Below are 5183 nucleotides of genomic sequence, written 5' to 3' on the forward strand. Positions count from 1 at the left end.
CCTTTTCCCACATCGTTCAATTGATTATCTAAGATCAGATAGAACGAGCCTTCCACAAGGACAGTGGCGCATCGAGAGGATGGTGGACAGTGGCGCATCGCCGGCGCGGATGAGGAGATTGGAGCAGAGAGGGTGGAGATGGAGCCGTGCGGGGCTGGAGAAGGAGATTGGAGAAGAGAGGATGGTGGACAGTGGCGCATCGCCGGCGCGGATGAGGAGATTTGAGAAGATAGGATAGAGCCGTGCGGGGCTAGAGAAGGAGATTGGAGAAAGAGGATGGAGCCGTGCATGCGCTGGAACGGTCGGCGAAGAGAATGGAGTAGTGGGTGCACGGCTGGAACACAGGCGGGCCAGCTCGTGTGGGCGCTGGATGATGGAGTCATGGAGAAGAGAGGATGAGCCGTGATGGATGTAGATAAGGTCACGGGAGGAGAAAGATGGAGGCGGTGAGGCACGTACTCCTCAAAAGGATCTCTCTCGGGGTGGGGTGGGGATTGAATGCCTGTTGCAACTGCTCCTTTCTTTTTCTTTTTTTAGGGATGTTGCAATTGCTCCTACGTGCACGCACTGGCTAAATCAACTCGATCCATGAAAATATAGAAAGTATGGACGCGGATGCATCTAAGTGTATTCTTAAATGTCAACTTTTTATCACGTTGCAAACAAGTTGCGTTTGACAAAAAATTCCCATGATGCACTATGCTTAGATATAACATTCAGTTTTCTCCCGTTGCAACGCACGGGTATTTGTGCTAGTTTTTTTAATAATAAAGCACGGATTGGGTCTCCGGGTTCACCGTCACAATACGCTTTTTCCCGTAATTTTACGCTTTCAGTTTTTTCATCTATATTATTTTCGCTATCCGAGGTGGTACTATTTTATCTTTTTGTTAGTCTGCCCGTCCGCTGCTTGGCTGGGCCTGCGACCATCAACTGGGCCATGTCTACTTGGGCCTTCAGCTCCTGCCCCGCTAGCGTAATCACAAAAGATTCGTGTATGTTTGCATCATCAAATCCGGGCTCACTGTCGCCCGACTTTTTTGCAAAATAGTCCCTCCTATTTTATGTACTTAACCCGAAATCCATCATTACTCTGCCAGAAAAACGGTTCGCTAAAAAAGAATTACGCATCTGCCTCCTCGCCTCGACCCTGGCCTGTGCAAAATTCCCCAGCCACCACCGCGCCACTCGCCGCCGCGGCCGACCTCAACCCGCCTGCCGCGGCCGCACCTCTTCCCGCTCGCCGCCCCCGTCGCGGCGCTCGGGCGCAGCTTTTGGATCTGGTCAACGCAGTAGCTCGAGCGGCCAGGGACGACGCGTCTGCTCGATGCAGAACAACGGCGTCGGGATCTAGCGGGCGGGGGAGAAGGAGGGATCCGGCACGGTGACGCGAAGTCCCTCCGCCGCTGCTGTCGTCGAGGAAGCAAGGAAGCAGGCCGACGACGTGGTGGTGCAGTATGTGGTGCTGCGGCGCGACCTGGCGGACGCGTGGCCGCTGGGGAGCATGGTGGCGCAGGGGTGCATGCCGTCTGGGCGCACCGTCAGCCAGCATGAGCGCGGCGGCCTCCACGCCGGATGCAGCTCCATCTCCCGCCGCCACCGCCGCTGTCGTCGAGGAAGCGAGGAAGGAGGCCGAGGACGTGGTGGTGCAGTACGTGGTGCTGCGGCGCAACCTGGCGGATGCATGGCCGCAGGGGAGCGTGGTGGCGCAGGGGTGACATGCCGCCGTGGCCGCCTTCTGGGCGCACCGCGACCACCCGGACACTGTCGCCTACTGCGCGCCCGGTAACCTCGACAGCATGCACAACACACGTTCGAGCTTTTGCCCTTTTGCCCAACACAAGTTGTTTACAGTTCTCTCCTCCTAACCTCAGAATCTGCATTGCGCCTCTGATAAAATAAGTTTGCATCGCACCTCCTTTGGAAAATTACAATCATTTGCATAACTGCATTATGTTTTTTCGGCGGAAGTCTGCTAGCTGGTCAGTTCATGAAGCCATTCATTCATTTGCACTGTGATAGGGGCTGTGGTAGCTTTGGCATCATATAATGTATTGTGTTCTTGGCCCAGTTTGGAGCTGTTTCTTGTGACTTGAACATATAAACCAGAAAGCCACGAATGCCATGAACAAGGAGATTGTTTTGCGATGTCTTGAAAATTGGAAAACCTCTTGGTACAATTTCTTTATCTGAGAAGATGTTTGGAGGACGACGAGCACGGCGAGGCGGCGGCGGTAGAGGACGAGGCCAAGGCCAGCGCGCAGGACAAGGTGAGCCGCCAGGCCACGAGATCTGCGCCCGCCCGCCTCCCTCCGCCAATTCGGCCCGCTTCGATTTCGATTTCTTGTTGCTCGTTGACATGTTCCTCGTCCCCCTTTGCTTCCGCTCTGTGGGCGAAGATGCAGCGTGGCGTGGTCACGAGCTTGTCCCACAAGAACGCCCATCTCCTAAAGGCTCGTGACGACCTTTGCCTTTTCCTTCTCCCCTTCGAGCTGTCTCTTTTTCGTCAAATTACATGGGGAATCATTGTCGATCTTGTCACGTGATCTGACCGAATTTTCTTATCTGACATTTTTTCAGATGTGGCAACCTTGGGCGATTGGTTCATTGGGTTCTTCAAACCGATGCCTTTTTGAACACGCAAGGTGCCCTCATGATTTATTTCAAGATGGTAAGCTACTCACGCTCTTGCTGTTCCCAGGAGCATTGCATTCACCAATCTAACGCCCTCATTGTTGGTTTTGGCTCCAGCTATTTGAGCTAATGCAGAAGCGTGATGTGTTTGCCAATCCTTGTGTCGTTGGTATCTTCATGCCGATCGCAAGAAGTTAGTCTCCTATTTTATGGTAATATTATGATTTTTTTATGCAATTCCAGATGCTAGACAAGGAACGTGTGTAGGCTGAGGATTCTAAGGTAGCCACCTTGTTTTCCTCACATGGGGATATTGACGTATGATGCGGAAGCAGGAAGTGTTGTCCATGGCCTTTTGATTGACACAAAAGTTGTTCAATACTGCAGTAGGGACATGCCTGATTCACACAATTCCAATGATTGCCTTTTGAAAGTTCCGTTCCTGTAGTATTTGAGTTTATGTCTACACTTACATGAAGAGCATCAGGTATTTGTAAACCATTATTTTGCTTAGAAAGGTTCCTACAAAAAAAGAATAACCTTAAGAAAGCAGAGCCGTTTGTGTGCTTCATATAAGCTATATACATGCCATCTCACCAAGCACTGCTAACATGTTCTTTTTTCAAGAGAGCATATATGTTTCTTTTTTTGTCACCATGTCTTCACGGGCGCCCGTCACCCACACGCTCCTCACTTCCTAGGTACATATTCTTCCTGCATGTACCTCAGTGCATGATTTTCCTAATCAGATAAAAGGATAAGAACTGTACATGGCGCCATTCACTGGAAATGCCTTCTCTTACACCTTGTGGTTAGTTTTTCAGTTCTGCACATCAAGCACTATCAAAGTTTATCCTAATTACGCCAACGGCCTCCCTAATGAAAGACTTAGCCATTTGTAATTGATCTGGTGTAATTTACTACTTTATTGTTGGATATGAAGTTGTTTTGCTATAAATACCTCACATTCAGTATGCAATGTGCCACTAGAACTATACGACATCACAGAACATGAAGTACTCCCTGCTAGGCACAACCATACACTCTGTTATTCTGAATATTTTGATTTGGTCACAGAGATTTGTTATTTTAGTGATCTATTTATTCGATTTCATAATTATGGTTTCTCTTACTAATACTGCCATAAGATAAGATTGTAAACTAAATCTGACTGTCGTGTCATATTTTTATCATCTAATTACTAATTAAACTGACAGTAAGACATTTTATACCCTTTTGTAGATGCTGCAGACTTTGCAAGTGTTCAGAGAAATGATGTGCTAATTAAGGGGTTTAGGAGCACTAATAAAGAATCCGTGTTGCTGAACTTTTTGTACCACTAATGAGTAAAGTGAGTTCTTTATAGTTTGCTTCAATTTAGTGTAGGAAGATATCGGATGCAAAAGCCCAATTCGGTGCAGCCATCATTTGTTTGTCGATGAATTTATTTGTTTGTTGAAATAGAGGACGTTGAATTGTGAGGGTTTTGAGCCGTATTTATCGGGCCCGTAGCAACGCACGGGCATGTTTAATAATATTTCCCTAATAATAAAGCACAGATTGACTCCGTGGATTCACCGTCACAATACGCTTCAGCCCAGTTGTAATACGCTTTTACGATTTGTATAGACAAAATCGTAATATAAACGAGATGGTACTAATAGCATAGCATGTTCGTCCGTCCAGATTTGTGCCATCGGTCAAGTAAAACGATTAGTTCATTGGCTTAGTTTGGGCTAACGAACCCAACTTGGCGGCTGGGTCATGTTCCTACATTGGGCTCTTCCTGCGCTGCCTCCTCTGTCTCTTCCCCTTGCTTCATCCTTTTTTCCCAAAGAAAGAAAATCCAATCCTAATTCATCTACAACTTAGAGAAGATTTCTATTACAAATCGAAGAACAAGGAAATCCATCAGTTAATTTGTATTCGATCCAAACCACGCCATCAACTTTCAAACCACGGGGCTGCGTCGTTGGCGGTGGCGGAGCACAAGTGCGACAACGGCAGCCCGTGCGCTGGCGGTGCTTTGCCTCAACCACGCGCCGGGGCACCACCGATGGCACCATCCCTGCATCACACCTATGACGATTCGGCGCACGTTCATGTTCCTTGCAGCCGACGACAGCTGCATGTACCTCGATGTCAGGGTCCTCGAGGAGCCTACACCGGGCAGCGTTGAGGTCGCCCGGTTCCTGGAGTGCGTATGTGGTGCATGCATTGCCACACCCAGGAGGCGTCTCTGCGATGAAGCCGTGTCCCGCGTCGTGCGGCAGTTCGCGGTTCGCGCGGACGCTGCGCTGATGTCGAGCTCATCCGCCGCTGCAAACGCATTGGTGCTCCTAGGCGATGGTTCATGCGTGGAGCGAGTATTGCGTCCGCGGATGAGAAAGATGAGAAAGCACAGCTGGACTGCTCGAGGAAAGCGGGCTATGAAGGAGGGCAAGACAGTTCTCCTGGAGGCGCACGTTGTTGCAGCGCCACACCATGGTCGTGATCCCCGTGGTGTTGTGCTTGACTGCCTGGTTTTGTTCGGCGTGTGGATGGCGGTG

At 49.6% G+C, this 5183-nt stretch overlaps 1 long non-coding RNA gene across 1 annotated transcript; it reads left to right on the plus strand.

Moving 5' to 3' along the window:
* The first annotated feature begins 1118 nt into the window (after positions 1-1118).
* Positions 1119-4108, plus strand: LOC119317426. The gene is made up of 3 exons (XR_005153612.1): positions 1119-2270; positions 2581-2671; positions 2752-4108. It is a non-coding gene; the product is annotated as an uncharacterized LOC119317426 (long non-coding RNA).
* The last annotated feature ends 1075 nt before the right edge of the window (positions 4109-5183 follow it).

Source organism: Triticum dicoccoides, chromosome 6A, assembly GCF_002162155.2.
Source record: "Triticum dicoccoides isolate Atlit2015 ecotype Zavitan chromosome 6A, WEW_v2.0, whole genome shotgun sequence".
Classification (NCBI taxonomy): Eukaryota; Viridiplantae; Streptophyta; class Magnoliopsida; order Poales; family Poaceae; genus Triticum; species Triticum dicoccoides.